Source organism: Vulpes vulpes, chromosome 10 (genome assembly GCF_048418805.1).
Source record: "Vulpes vulpes isolate BD-2025 chromosome 10, VulVul3, whole genome shotgun sequence".
Lineage (NCBI taxonomy): Eukaryota > Metazoa > Chordata > Mammalia > Carnivora > Canidae > Vulpes > Vulpes vulpes.
The window spans coordinates 9,715,150-9,731,583 of record NC_132789.1 but is presented as its reverse complement, the minus strand read 5'-3'; the positions used below and the strand labels follow the sequence as shown (position 1 = coordinate 9,731,583).

At 38.1% G+C, this 16,434-nt stretch overlaps 1 protein-coding gene across 4 annotated transcripts in view; it reads left to right on the top strand.

The window, feature by feature from the left end:
• Window positions 1-16,434, top strand: part of TMEM116 (transmembrane protein 116) — a 117,984-nt gene that overhangs the window by 1,428 nt on the left and 100,122 nt on the right. The window lies entirely within an intron of this gene.

The following is a 16,434-nucleotide window of genomic DNA, read 5'->3' as shown; positions in this document are numbered from 1 at the left end:
AAACACGTGGAAATCCAGTCAGTCATGCTGAGGAGTGTCAAGGAAAGTTAGAGACAGGAAATGACTCCTGAACCGGGTCGTGAAGGAGGAGGAGGAGGAGGAGGCATCGACAAGGCAAAAACACCAAAGGATATTTCTAGAAAGGGAAAAAAAAAAACATGATGAATCTGTAAGGGTAAACTGAGGCACTTTGCAAAAGGTCTCATCAAGCTGAAGGGTTTGGAGCCACCACAGGTGTTAATGAGAGTGAAGTTGGATTTGCTCTCACGGAGGAGTGAAGGGAGTGGATCGAAAGGAGGAAGGTTGAAGGCAGGGAGACTAATTAAGGGTCAATTGCAGTAGTCTAGATGAGAGGGTTTAAGGTCCTGCAGTAGGACACAATGAGAGGCATGGGTGGAATTGAGGAATTTTGTGGTGTAGAATTCATAAAACTTTATAAACAAATGGATGTGAGGTAAAGATAATAATTTATATATACGTATTGAGGGGCTTAGCACCATATTAACCATTTTGTATAAAGTAGTCTCCAAAGATCATAGGATCCAATCATGGGTAACCAGTTTATATAGAAATTTTGAAAGAATGAGTCAATATATGTATGTGTTTTGGAGGTTTGGAAAAATTTCGCTTTGCCCTAATAAGTTATTAAATAAAATGAGCCACATAGACACTGATAGAAGAAGAAGGGGGAATTATGAGCTAAAGTGGTTAAAGAAGGCTTCATGTAGGAAGTGGAAAAGGAGTTAAGCCTTGGATGAAAGAACATCTTAGGTGGAGAACAAATGAAAACGGAGCAGAAATGGAAATAAGCATGATGGTTTTGGAAGACTGATTTGGCTGGAGAGACTTCTCAAAACATTTTCTTAAAGATTTTGTTCATTAAAAAAAAAAGATTTTATTCATTTATTTGAGAGAGGGAGCAGAGGCAGACTCCCCGCTGAGCACAGAGCCCGATGCAAGGCTCAATCCCAGGACCCTGAGATCATGGCCTGAGCAGAAGGCAGATGCTTAACCATTCGAGCCACCCAAGTGCCCCTAGTAAGACAGTTATAAGCCCAGGTTGGGGAAAGTCTTGAAAAGCCAAGATTTTTCTCATTTGTCCTGTACTCAATAAGGAGCTATGAAGAGATTTAGAACCCTTTATAAGATGTTTAGACTACTTTTAAATTATTCACTTCTGAACATGTAAATACTTTGGGTACACCTAGTTAGCATGATCAATCAGGAATGGCTTTCTAGTCATAGTTTTGAAGTAGGTTTTGAGAAAAATGAAGGAAGAGGATTGGTTGGGGAGGGAGGGGAAATATTGGTACCTTTGCTATGAATTGCAGCAATTCAATACAGTACAATACGTGTCTCAATACTTCCTTTTAGTAGTGCCCTGGTCCCAGTTGATTGCTTTATAATATGATTAGATTCTTAGCTTCAGGACCCTGATGACAATCTACACAAATAAGTCAGGTGTAATTCTCTGTATTTAGGAAGTTATATAATTCCATAGTTGACACTAATGTGGAAAATCAGAAGGCTCACCCTGGGTATTGTAGAGAAGAAGCAGGACATGTTAAGTTGATGCAAGATGGTTGAGCCCAATGGTCAATAAAGAATTCTTGAGACATTTTATGGTTCTAGAAGGTGTTTTTATTATAGTGCAGCAACAGGACCTATGGGCATAAAGAGCTGCACTGGGGTTGTGAGGAGTAACTGATTATATACTTTTAAGTTGAGAGGGGGTTAGAGATAGTGTAAGTCTGGAAGGAATTTGGAAGGTAGGTTTCTAGGATCTTGAGGGGTCATTTACTACTGTTTAGTAAAACCTTAGTCATGAGAACCTTCAGCTGTATATCAGTGGGCCATATGTTTGGAGGATGATTGCTAACACATCTTAAGCGGGCAGAGAAGTTTCCAAAGAGATTTTCATCTGTTAAAGTAGACTTTACAAGATCCTGGAGGTCAGAGTAATGTCATGCTAAGGTTACCTTTTGCCTCTAGCAAAGTATTAAAATTGAGGCAATTGAGTTGCTGGAAGAAGGTCCCTGCCAGTTTCAAGTACTTGTTAGCTGTAAGTTATAAGGAATTTTAATTGTTTCTATATTTGTTTTGCCTCAATTCTCCCCATCAAAATGAGTATACGCTTGATGCCATGTGGCAGCTGGAATAAAGAGGAGAAAAGTGGTCTGCTAAGGCAACTAATAAATAAATTTAAGTCTTTTTCTTCTAACATCATCAAGCTAGTGTATCCCCAGTGTCATTGTCTTCTTTGCTATTCCTTGCATACACAAGGCATGTTCCTTCCTCAGGGCCTTTGTACTGGCTTTCTCCCTCTAAAACTTTTCCTTAAGATAGTCATATGACTGCCTCCTTCACTTCCCTTAAGTATTTCCTCAAATGTCAACTTCCTAAGATCTACCCTGACCATCCTTTAAAAAAAATTATTCATGGGATCCCTGGGTGGCCCAGCGGTTTAATGCCTGCCTTTGGCCCAGGGCGTGATCCTGGAGACCCGGGATCAAATCCCATGTCGGGCTCCCGGTGCATGGAGCCTGCTTCTCCCTCTGCCTGTGTCTCTGCCTCTCTCTCTCTGTGTGTAACTATCATAAATAAATAAAAATTTTTTAAAAATTACTCCTTCTGGTAGGGACTACTTAGTGCTGGGCCTTGCATATTTGACTTTTTCTTCTGTGCTGGAGGCCTCTGCTGCATCCGTGTTATGCCAGATCCTCAGTCAGGCCAGGAAGCATCTGAGCTTAATCCCCCCTCTTATTTATTGGGGCAGTAGATACTGGAGCAGCACTGTATGTCTTGTGCCTGGCATTGTTCAATCCAGATGTCAGTTTTGGGATAGGAAGAATAACCCAGAACCCAGGAACAAACCGGGTCCCAATGATCAATACAAGTTCTACCTAATCAGTGAATGTATATTACAGGAACTGAAGAAAGAAGGTCCAGCATTTTTTTAAAAAGATTTATTTATTCATGAGAGAGACAGAGAGGCAGAGACATAGGCAGAGGGAGAAGCAGGCCTCCTGCGGGGAGCCTGATGCAGGACTCGATCCCAGAACCCCAGGATCATGACCTGAGCCAAAGGCAGATGCTCAACCACTGAGCCACCCAGGTGCCCCAGAGGTCCAGCATTTTAAATGAAATGTTTCACTATAAAGCTGCTTAGAATGAAGGTCTTCTAGAAGTTATTGGCACAATTTTCCACTTATCTAGGAAATATTTCCCCTCTAACTGCACGAAATCACGTTTGTGTTTTGTGTTGGGGTTTATACTGATTAATAAATATCTAAACTTGAAAAAAAATTGCTCCTTCCTGATACCTCCTTGCTTCACATCCCCCTTTTTTTTCTCCATAGCACTTTTCAGCTTGCTAACGTACTACATAATTTGCTTATTTTTCATATTATGTGCTCCCATGAGGACTAGATTTGTCTTTGTGTTTTTGTCTCTTTGGGTTAAGGTACTATATCCCCCTACCTGGCATATGAGAGTACTCAGTACATACTTGTTCACTGAATAAATCAATCAATGAAAGAGAAACTGTTCCATGGCTGTCTCTCAAAATTCATTAGCTCTTTTTACATTCCTTTCTTAAAACCTCATCCTGTTCCCCAGAGATACTCCATCTCTTAGAGCTAATTGTTTTTACCTCGTAAATTTTTGTTGGTGTTGTTGCTAACACTAATTCTTTTGAGACAGATGAACACTTAAATTAAGAACAAAGCTAAAAAAAAAAAAAAAAGAACAAAGCTGTTTTCATCTGTTAAAAATTATTATGGAAGGAAGATTTACCAGCAGTATGATTTTCTTCAAGCCTCATCTTCCTTTAAGAATTCTTTCATTATTGGGGTGCCAGGGTAGCTCAGTTGGCTGAGTATCTGCCAGCTCCAGTAGTAATCTTGGAGTCCTGGGATATAGCCCCATACTGGGCTCCCTGGTGAGGGAGTCTGCTTCTCCCTCTCCTTCTGCCACTCCTCCCTCTGCAACTCCTCCTTGCTTTTGCTCATGTGCGTTCTCTCTCTCTCTCTCTCTCTCTCAAAATCTTAAAGATTCTTTTGGGCACCTGGGTTGGCTCAGCCAGTTAAGCATCTGCCTTTGGTTCAGGTCATGATTTCTGAGCCCTGGGATCAAGCCCTGCATCAGACTCCCTGCTCAGTGAGGAGCGTGCTTCTCTCTCTCCATCTGCCTCTCCCCCAGCTCATGCTCTCTTATTCTCTCTCCCTCAAATAAAGTCTTTAAAAAATGAATTCTTTCAATATTAAAAAAAATTCTTTCAGTGTTTCAATATTTAACAACTACTTGCTGTACATTTTACATGTACCATATACTTTTCTGAGGGCAAGGTGCTTAGATGTGCTCCCTGCAGACCTAGTTAAGGAAACCAACATTAAATAATCACACAAATAAATATATAATTACAAATTGTGATAATTGGAAAGAAAAGTTGAAGGCCTATGAAAAAATATGATGGAGGGGTCAATTGGGATTGGAGTTCATGGAAAACTTCTACAAACAAGTATATGTAAGCTGAGATAAGACCTGAAGGATGAATAGGATTCAGCTCTCAAGAAACTTACTCTTGGGCAGCCTCAGTGGCCCAGCAGTTTAGTGCTGCCTTCACCTGGGGTGTGATCCTGGAGACCTGGGATCCAGTTCCATGTCAGGCTCCCTGCATGGAGGCTGCTTCTCCCCCTGCCTGTGTCTCTGCCTCTCTCTCCTCTCTCTCTGTCATGAATAAATAAATTAAAAATCTTAAAAAAAAAAGTGTGATGAGAAAGACATTAAATAATTATAAATAAATTTGAAATTGTAGATTTTTGGAAAGGAAAACAGCCAATGAGAAAGTTCAAGAGTGAGAAAAAACTTGAAAAATTTGAGAACTAAAAGAATGCCACTCTGAAATTTATACTTTAGTAGCAAAGTCATCATCACAGAAGGGGGTTATAAGTGCAGAGATTAGGGAAGAATATTTGTTGCAGCGTTGTTTATGGAAGCAAAAAAAAAAAAAAAAAGGAAGGAAAGAAAAAGAAGAAAAGGAAGAAAAAACCTGGAAACAACTCACGTGTCTCTGAGAACAGGTGTTAGATATATAGTATATGTGCTGCTGAAGCAAGCACCAGTGTTAGATATATAATCTTTTTTTTTTAAGTGGGCTCAATGCCCAATATGGGACCTGAACTTAACACCCCAAGGTGAAAAAAAAAAAAAGACCCCAAGGTGAAGAGTTTTATGCTCTACTGACTCCAGGTGCCCCTAGAGAAATAATCTTATATAAAATATACCTATCAGAATAGGTTAGAACTATTTCCCCGAAATACTAAGAATGTGTACAGAAATATGTGACCTCATTTTTAAAACCCTACAACCATAACTTAACATAAACATAACCCCTATTATGTATGTATTATTTAGACATGTTTTTGTTGCAAAAAGCACCCTTTATCTAAAGCAAATAAGAAGATCATGGGAAATAGCTTCTAAAGTTGTGACTCCCCAAGAGCCGGTGAATGGGTGCTTTTTGTTTAGGGTTAGGATGAATAGTTACTTAGTTTTTATTTATTTTTTAGTAATCTCTATACCCACCATGGGGCTCAAACTCACAAGTTGCATGTTCTTCCAACTGAGCCAGCCAGGTGCCCCAGATGAATATTTAGATAGGGAGGCCTTGTCATTGTATGTAGAGGTGGGCATAAATTCATGCTTACACCTTAAGGAAACATGCCTGTACATACATTGTGTGTTATGTAAACTAGGCAGAAGCTCTTCCTTGGGCAGAGATTTTAGTGTTATAATGAGGTGAAGATAATTACAGGTCATTCCAGGGGTCCCTCCATGGTCCATAAAGGGTTTAGCTCAATTGGGTGTTCTGGGCTTGTGGGTGGTCTTGTCAGGGAAATTGCTGTTGCCTGAGGGGTGGTTTCAGTTTTCATTTGCCTGTTCCTTGGTGCATGCTTCCAGTGACCCGAAGAATTATCAGGTCTTTTGTCCCTATTTGGATTTTTTTTTTTCCTATTTGGATATTTTAAAGATTTTATTTATTCATGATAGACACAAAGAAAGAGTCAGAGACCTAGGCAGAGGAAGAAGCAGGCTCTCTGACAGGAGCCCTATGCAGTACTAGATTCCAGGACCCTGGGATTACTACCTGAGCTAAATGCAGGTGTCCCCCCTATTTGGATATTTTAACAAGAAAAGAAAGATGTAGAGAAATACATTAGTATTGGGATCCCTGGGTGGCGCAGCGTTTTGGCGCCTGCCTTTGGCCCAGGGCGCGATCCTGGAGACCCGGGATCGAATCCCACATCGGGCTCCCAGTGCATGGAGCCTGCTTCTCCCTCTGCCTGTGTCTCTGCCTCTCTCTCTGTGACTATCTATCATAAATAAATAAATTTTTTTAAAAAAAGAAATACATTAGTCTTTTAGTATTGGTTACAGTCCAGGGGAATGGAGAGAAATAAAATAAGACTAATGAAAGAGAAAAAGTTATGGGGCAGCCCAGGTGGCTCAGCAGTTTAGCACTGCCTTCGGCCCAAGGCCTAATCCTGGAGACCTGGGATCGAGTCCCATGTCGGGCTCCCTGCATGGAGCCTGCTTCTCCCTCTACCTGTGTCTCTGCCTCTCTCTCTCTCTTTCTGTCTCTCATGAATAAATAAATAAAATCTTAAAAAAAAAGAAAAAGTTATGGAATAATGTTGAGGAAAACGTAGAATATAAAATACTAGTGTACAATTACTACAAATATGTAGAAGCTGAATGTGTGGGTACAAGGACTTAAAGTAATATCAATAAATAAAACACTTCTGACTAAATGAAGAGATTGTAGAAAATTTTATCGTGGATTTCTGTTGTCTTAATACTGTTTTTTTTTTTTTTTTTCAAAGAAAGAAGTAGCATTTAAAAAATTCAGAGATTTTAACACCATGGATCAAATATTTCAAGAGATGTTTTTCTTCTTTTGTCCCACTTTGAATTCATGTTATTTTCTTTTATTTTATGTACTCTTAAGTCACCTAAAATACTATCTAGGTCAAAGTGGGGATATAAGTAAGCAAATGAAAGTAACCTAGCTCTTGCCAATCTCTTCCCCTTTAAATCTATACTGCACACTGCCAACATGTTATTATAATATTATCATGTAAAATGGGGATAATAATAATACTTGTCTCATTGGATTGTGAGTGGATTAAATTAGTTAATACTAATTTAAATTAGTTAACACTACTTACTAGAGGATTTATGACAGTATCTGCCTTATAGTACATATTTGCTTAAAGACCAGCTATTATGGTTATTATGTCATACCACTTGTCTTGAAAATTTGTTTGATTAAAAAATTTATAGTGGCATTTTGGCAGGATAAAATGCAAATGCAAGAGCTTCCAAAATCTATTTATAAATCAAAGAGTCTAAATAAAAATGACATTTATAATACCACATGCAGCTACTGAACTCTTGAAATGTGGCTATTCTAAATTGAGATTTTTTTTAAAATTTGTTTTTATTTAAGTTCGATTTGCCAACATATAGTATATCACCCAGTGCTCATCTCATCAAGTGCACTACTCAGTGCCCATCACCCAGTTAATCCCTACCCCCGGCCACCTCGCCTTCCATGACTTTGTTTCCCAGAGTTAGTCTCTCATGGTTTGTCTCCCTCTCTAATAATTCCCACTCAGTTCCCCTCCTTTCCCTTATAATCCCTTTCACTATTTCTTATATTCCCCATATGAGTGAAACCATATGATGATTGTCCTTCTCCAATTGACTTATTTCACTCAGCATAATACCCTCCAGGTCCATCCACGTCGAAGCAAATGGTGGGTATTTGTCCTTTCTGATGGCTGAGTAATATTCCATTATATATATGTGTGTGTATATATATCTATATACACACACATATACACACATATTCCATTGTGTGTGTGTATATATATATATGTGTGTATATATATATATATATATATATCTTTTTTATCCATTCATCTGTTGAAGGGCATTGTGGCTCCATCTACAGTTTGGCTATTGTGCATATTGTTGCTATGAATGTGGGGGTGCAGGTGTCCCGGTGTTTCACTACATCTGTATCTTTGGGGGAGATACCCAGTAGTGCAATTGCTGGGTCGTAGGGTAGGTCTATTTTTAACTTTTTGAGGAGCCTCCACACAGTTTTCCAGAGTGGCTGTACCAGTTTACATTCCCACCAACAGTGCAAGAGGGTTCTCCTTTCTCCACATCCTCTCCAACATTTGTTGTTTCCTGTCTTGTTAATTTTTGCCGTTCTCACTGGTGTGAGGTGGTATCTCATTGTGGTTTTAATATTTATTTCCCTGATGGCAAGAGATGTGGAGCATTTTCTCATGTGCTTATTGGCCATTTGTATGTCTTCTTTGGTGAAATTTATGTTCATGTCTTTTGCCTATTTTATGATTTTTTGTTTCTTGGGTGTTGAGTTTGATAAGTTCTTTATAGATCTTGGATACTAGCTCTTTATCTGCTATGTCATTTGCAAATATCTTCTCCCATTCTGTAGGTTGTCTTTTAGTTTTGGTGACTGTTTCTTTACCTGTGCAGAAGCTTTTTATCCTGAGTAAGTCCCAATTGGTCATTTCTGCTTTTGTTTCCCTTGCCTTCATAGATGTATCTTGAAGAAGTTACTGTGGCCCAAAAAGGTTGTTGCCTGTGTTCTCTTCCAGGATTTTGGTGGATTCTTGCCTCACATGTAGATCTTTCAACTATTTTAAGTTTATCTTTGTGTATGGTGTAAGAGTTGCTAGTCCACTTTCATTCTTCTGCACGTGACTGTCCAATTTACCCAGCACCATTTATTGAAGAGACTGTCCTTTTTCCAGTGGATAGTCTTTCCCGCTTTGTCAAATATTAGTCGACCACAGAGTTGAGTGCCCATTTCTGGATTTTCTGTTCTGTTCTATTGATCTGTGTGTCCATTTTTGTGCCTGTACCACATGTCTTAATGATCACAACTTTGTAATACAGCTTGAAATCTGGCATTGTGATGCCCCCGGCATGGTTTTCTTTTTCAATATTCTTCTGGGTATTTGGGATCTTTTTTTTTTTTTGAAGAGATTTTATTTATTTATTTATTTATTTATTTATTTATTTATGAGAGAGAAAGAGAGAGAGATGCAGAGACACAGGCAGAGAGAGAAGCAGGCTCCATGCAGGGAGCCCGACATGGGACTCGATCCTGGATCTCCAGGATCATGCCACGAACTAAAGGCAGATGCTCAACCACTGAGCCACCCAGGCATTCAATTTGGGATCTTTTCTGATTCCATATAAATCTTAAAATTATTTGTTCCAACTCTGCGAAGAAAGTCCATAATATTTTGATAGGGATTGCATTGAACGTGTAAATTGCCCTGCATAGCATAACATTTTCACAGTATTTATTCTTCCAATCCATGAGCAGGGAATGTTTTTCCATTTCTTTGTGTCTTCCTCAATTTCTTTCAGAAGTGTTCTGTAATTTTTTGGAATAGATCCTTTACCTCTTTGGTTAGGTTTGTTCCTAGGTATCTTATGCTTTTGGGTGCAATTGTAAATGGGATTGATTCTTTAATTTCTCTTTCTTCAGTCTCATTGTAAGTGTATAGAAATGCAACTGATTCATGTGCATTGATTTTGTATCCTGCCACATTGCTGAATTGCTGTATGAGTTCTAGCAATCTTGGGGTGGAGTCTTTTGGGCTTTCTATATACGGTATCCTGTCATCTGCGAAGAGGGAGAGTTTGACTTGTCCTTTGCTAATTTGAATGCCTTTTATTTCTTTTTGTTTATTTCTTTTTGTTGTCTGATTGCTGAGGCTAGGACTTCTAGTACTATAACAGTGTTGAATAACAGTGGTGAGAGTGGACATTCCTATCGTATTCCTGATCTTAGGGGAAAGGCTTTCAGTTTTCTCCCATTGTGAATGATATTTGCTGTGGGCTTTTCATAAATGGCTTTTAAAATATTGAGGAATGTTCCCTTTATCCCTACACTTTGAAGAATTTTAATCAGAAATGGATGCCATATTTTGTCAACTGCTTTCTCTGTATCTATTGAGAGGATCATATGGTATTGTTTTTTCTCTTGTTGATGTGATCTATTACGTTGATTGTTTTAGGAATGTTGAACCACTCTTGCTTCCTGGGGATAAATCCCACTTGGTCATGGTGAATAATCTTCTTAATGTATTGTTGGATCCTACTGGCTAGTATTTGGTGAGAATTTTTGTATCCATGTTCATCAGGAGTATTGGTATATAATTCTCCTTTTTGGTGGGGTCTGGTTTTAGAATCAAGGTAATGCTGGCCTCATAAAACGAGTTTGGAAGTATTCTGTCCCTTTCTATCTTTTGGAAAGGCTTTAGTAGAATAGGTATTAATTCTTTAAACGAATTCCCCTGGGAAGCCATCTGGCCCTGGACTTATGTGTCTTGGGAGGTTTTTGATGACTGTTTCAATTTCCTTGCTGGTTATTGGCCTGTTCAAGTTTTCTATTTCTGCCTGTTCCTTCTGGTAGTTTGTGGTTTCCCAGAAATGCATCCATTTATTCTAGATTGCCTAATTTGTTGGCATATAGCCTCTGATAATATGTTTTTAAAATCGTTTGTTTGTATTTCCTTGGCATTGGTTGTAATCTCTCCTCCTTCATTTGTGACTTTATTAATTTGGATCTTTTTTCTTTTTAATAAGGCTGGCTAGGGGTTTATCTATCCTTTTTTTTTATAAATTAATTTTTATTGGTGTTCAATTTACCAACATACAAAAAAACACCCAGTGCTCATCCCGTCAAGTGTCCTCCTCAGTGCCTGTCACCCATTCCCCCCCACCCCCCACCCTCCGGGTTTATCTATCCTATTAATTCTTTCAAAGAACGAAATCCTGGTTTTGTTGATCTGTTCTACAGTTCTTCTGGTCTCTATTTCATTGAGTTCTGCTTGAATCTTTCTTATCTCTCTTCTTCTGCTTGGTGTAGGCTATACTTGCTGTTCTTTCTCCAGTTTCTTTAGGTGTGAGGTTAGCTTCTGTATGTGAGTTTTTTCCAGTTTTTTGAGGGAGGCTTGTTTTGCGATATATTTCCCTCTTAGGACAACTTTTACTGTATCCCAAAGATTTTGAATGGTATGTCTTCATTTTAATGAATCTTGTTAATTCTTCTCTAATTTCCTGGTTGACCCATTCATCTTTTAGTAGGATGCTTTTAACCTCCACATGTTTGAGTTTCTTCCAAATTTCTTGTGATTGAGTTCTAGTTTCAAAGCATTGTGGTCTGAAAATATGCAGGGGACAATCCCAATCTTTTGGTATTGATTGAGACCTGATTTGTGACCCAATAGGTGTTCTATTCTGAAGAAAGTTCCATGTGTGCTTGAGAAGGATATGTATTCAGTTGCATTTGGACAGAAAGTTCTGTATATATCTGTGAAATCTATTTGGTCCAGGGTACCATTTAAGGCCCTTGTTTCTTTGGTGATGTTCAGCTTAGAAATCTGTCATTTGTAGAAAGTGCCATGTTGAAGTCTCCTACTATTAGTGTATTATTATAAGTATCTCTTTACTTTGGTTATTAATTGATTGATATACTGGGCAGCTCCCACATTAAGGACATAAATATTCATGATTGTTAGATCTTCTTGTTGGGTAGACCCTTTAAGTATGATATAGTGTCCCTCTTTATCTCTTACTGCAGTCTTTGATATAAACTTTAATTTATCTGATATGAGAATTGCTACCCTAGCTTTCTTTTGAGGACCATTTGGATGGTAAATAGTTCTCCACCCCTTCATTTTCAGGCTAGAGGTGTCCTTAGGTCTAAAATGAGTCTCTTGTAATCAGCATATAGATGGGTCTTCCTTTTTTATCCAGTCTGAAACCCTGTATATTTTTATGGGATCATTTAGCCCATTCACGTTCAGAGTAACTATTGAAAGATATGAATTTAGTGTCTTTGTAATACCTATTCAGTCCTTGTTTTTGTGGATTATTTCTTTGGGTTCCCTCTTTCTTTTACAGGGTCCCCCTTAATATTCTTGCAGAGCCGGTTTGGTGGTCACATATTCTTTCAGTTTCTGCCTGTCCTAGAAGCTCCCTCTATTCTGCCTATCTCTCCTTCTACTAAATGACAGCTTTGTTGGATAAAGTATTCTTGGCTGCATGTCCTTCTCATTTGGTACCCTATATATATCCTGCCAGCCCTTTCTGGCCTACCAGGTCTCTGTGAAGAGGTCTGATATTATTCTGATATTTCTCTGCATAGAAGTTAAGAATCTCCTGTCTCATGCTAGTTTAAGAATTTTCTCTTTATCTTAGAAATTTGCCAGTGTCACTATTAAATGTCAAAGTGTTGAATGTTTTTTTATTGATTTTTTTTGGGGGGGTCCTCTCTATCTCTTGGATCTGAATGCCTGTTTCCTTCCCCAGATTTGGGAAGTTCTCTTCTATGACTTGTTCAAATATAGTTTGTGGTCCTTTCTCTCTCTCAGCCTCTTCTGGAATCCCAATTAGATGTATATTCTTCCTTCTCAAGCTATCATTTACCTTCCCAAGCCTTTCCTTGTGGGCTCTTTCATTGTTTTTCTCTTTTTTCCTCAGCTTCCTTCTCACCATCAACTTGTCTTCTACGTCACTCACTCTCTCTTCCACCTCATTAACCCTAGCAGTTAGAGCATCCAGTTTGGATTGTATCTCACTTAATCTGTTTTTAATTTTGGCCTGATTAGATCTCAATTCTGCAATAATGAAATCTCTAGAGTCCTTTATGCTTTTTCCAGAGCCACCAGTAGTTTATGAATTGTACTTCTGAATTGACTTTCTGACATCATATTGAAATCCAAATTCCGTAACTTTGTGGCAGAGAGTATTGTTTCTGGATCTTTCTTTTGTGAATTCTTCCTTCTAGTCATTTTGTCCAATGCAGAGTGGCTGTATGAGTGGGCTGAGTAAAAAATATCAACCACGCTCTAAGTAAAATACAACCTTGATATTTCTGAAGAGGTCAGAGACCAGAAAATAAAAGAAAAAGAAGAACAGAACAAAATAAAACAAAAGGACCACTCAAGTGAAAAACAAATTTTGAAACAAAGTAGTAAAAATAACAAGCCAAAAACCAAAAACAAAGAAGAAGAAAAAAGAAAAGCAATAAATAAATAAATAAATAAATAAATAAATAAATAAATAAATAAATAGTAAAGAAAAGAGGATAAAGGAAAAAATGGTAGATGGGTTGATGGTGATGAAGAGGTGGTAGTGGAGAGAATGTAGTCTTCCTGAGGGGTCCTAGAGAGTGATCCTCTTGGTTCTGAGTGTATTTTGTTCTGTATGTTAGAAGATGCTCAACCCCACATTTATATAAACCAACAATGCTTATATAAATCCCCAACATTGACCACGAAAACATAAACAAGATAAAAGATGGGAGCACAATAGGATGGAAGAGAGAATATAATCTCACAGAATGAACCTACATGGTGTTCCACTTGGTTCTGGGTGTATGTTGGTCATGTTTTAGAAATTACTAACTTCCGCCATTGTAAAACAAAATGAAGCAGAAAATACAAATACCCATATCTCGTGTATCTACCAAAATTAAGTTGAATACATTCAAGGGAATCCAGGAGTGTAAAATATATCTAAGACATGTAATTTTATAAATATGAAAATCAAGAAGGAAAAAACTTAAAAATGAAGAGCTTGTTAGAAGCGAAAACTTTTTTCTCTGTAGCATTCCAACTGTTCTCTCTTTAAACAGGTTGAATTCATAGGTGTTCAGGATTTTTGGAAAATTATCTAGGTAAGTTTGTGGGGCCAGATGAGTTAAGGACCCCTACTCTTCTGCCATCTTGCCCATGTCGAAATGTTGTTATAAGAGTAAGATACACACTGAATTTCAAAGTACAAAATTACAAATGTTAAATATATCAATGATTTTTATTTATTTTTTAAAGATTTTATTTATATGTGAGAGACAGAGAGAGAGAGAGAGAGAGAGAGAGAGAGGCAGAGACAGGCAGAGGGAGAAGCAGACTCTTTGTGAGGAGCCCTATGCGGGACTCGATCCCAGGATCACACCCTGAGCCAAAGGCAGACAGGTGCTCAACCACTGAGCCACCCAGGCGTCCCTCAGTGATTTTTTATGTTGATTGCATGTTGAAATGACAGAATTAAGATATTTTGGTTATGTAAAATATATTATTAAAATTTCATCTGTTTTTGCTTTTTTGATGTGCTCACTGGAAACTTTTACATTACATCTATGACTTATATTTTTATTGGATAGAACTGCTCTAGATTCTTAAAGTAAAATGCTACTATGTTTTCATCCTAATATTTGTCCAATTGCTGTTTTATATACAAGGACAATATACTTACATTTATTTCTATTAATTTGTATCTTATTAAAGAAAACTCATTATTTTAAAGCATTTATATTTTATAACATCTTAAATCTGTTGTCTGTCTCTCAAAACTTGAGTACATTCATTCAGTAAATACTGAGTGCCTATTCTAGGCACTGTTTAGGTATTGGAGATTGGGGTGAATGAGACAGATAAGTTGCCTGTCCCCAAGGATGTTACTGTCTACTAGGGGGAAGCAAACTGCACAAACAAACATGAAACTTTGGAATTTTATAAATGTTACATCTCTGAGGTAATGACATTTAAGCTGGTAATTAAAGGATGAGAAGGAGCTAGTCATATGATTATCTGGAGGAAGAACATTCCAGAGAGAGAGAATGATTATAAATGATCTGAATTGGAAAAGTAGTTGATACATTGGATGAACACATAGTGACAGACTCTAAGATAGTCTCCAATAATGCCTGTCTTTTGGTATTTACACTCTGTGGTCCTTTCTCCTTGGCTGTTTGCAAATCTGTGGTCAGTAGAATACAGGAGAGGTGATGAGATGTCACATCAGTGATTTCATTACATAAGATTCTGACTTCCATCTTTCTTGGAAGACATATTAGAGAAATCCACATGGCAAAGAACTGAGTGAAGCGTTTGGCCAACAATTGGTTTGGAACATAGTCCCTAAGACCATCAACCCTCAAAGAACTGAATTAGACCAATAACTTTGTGAACTTGAAAGCAGACCCTTCCCCATTTGAGCCTTCAAATGAGATCCAGACCTGGTTGATATCTTGATTATAGTCTTGTGAGAGACCCTGAAGCAGAGGACCCAACTAAGCTATTCTTGTACTCATGACCCACAGAAGCTGTGAGATAATAAATGTGTGTTTTAAGCCACTAAATTTGTGGAAATTTGTTATGCAACAGTAATAACACACACATTTGATAAATATGCTTACTATATTTTCTTTCAAGTAATTAATGGAAGTGTTTTACAGAACTGTGCCAAGTCAGGATGCTGATTCCCTCCACCTGAAGTCATTTCTAAGTTGATATTGATCAGTTAGTTAGCACTCCCTTAGGCTTATTAGTGCAATAAATGCCTAATTGTGCTTCCATTTGGTCTATATTTCCTTATCTCTTTAAATATTTCATTTATTTATTTGGGAGAGAGAGAGCACATGAGTGGGGGAGAAGGAAAGGGAGAAACAGACTTCCTGCTGAGCAGGGAGCCTGCTGTGGACTTGATCCAGAACCATAAGATCATGACCTGAGCCGAAGCCAGATGCTTAACTGATTGAGCCACCCAGGTACCCTTTCCTTATAGTTTTAAAATTTTATTTATTTGAGAGAGGGAGGAGCAGAGGGAGAGGAAAAGAGAGAATCCTAAGCAGACTTTCTTTTTTTTTTTAAGATTATTTATTTATTTATTCATGAGAGACACAGAGAGAAAGAGGCAGAGACACAGGCAGAGGGAGAAGCAGGCTTCATGCAGGGAGCCCGACGTGGGACTCGATCCCTGGACTCCAGGATCACGCCCTGGACCGAAGGCAGGCGCTAAACCACTGAGCCACCCAGGGATCCCCTAAGCAGACTTTCTGATGAGCATGGAGCCCAATGCAGGCTCGATCAAATGAGCCTTAGATCACAACTCAAGCTGAAACCAAGAGTTGGACACTTGGCTAACTGAGCCACCCAGATGCCTCACCTTATTTTTATATCATGAAATTTCTCACCAAATGCTTTGCCAAAATACCATATATACTATGGTAAATCTATCCAAAGAGAGAATGGGGTAGTCTGGCATGATTTTTTTTTTATAAATCCATTCCGACTTAGTGATTACTTTTTAAAAATTGTTTAAAAGCACAGCTTTTGAATAGGTTATTTCAGAATCTTGTTTGGGATCAGTACTGAGATCTTTGACCTGCAGTTAACAGATTCCACCATCTTATCTCCTTTTACAAATTAAAAATTTAGTTGTCACCAGTTTTCTACAATTTCTAACAATTTTCCCATTTTTACACAAACTCTCAGATTTCATGCAGTGGTTTACTGGGTTGACCTGCAAGTT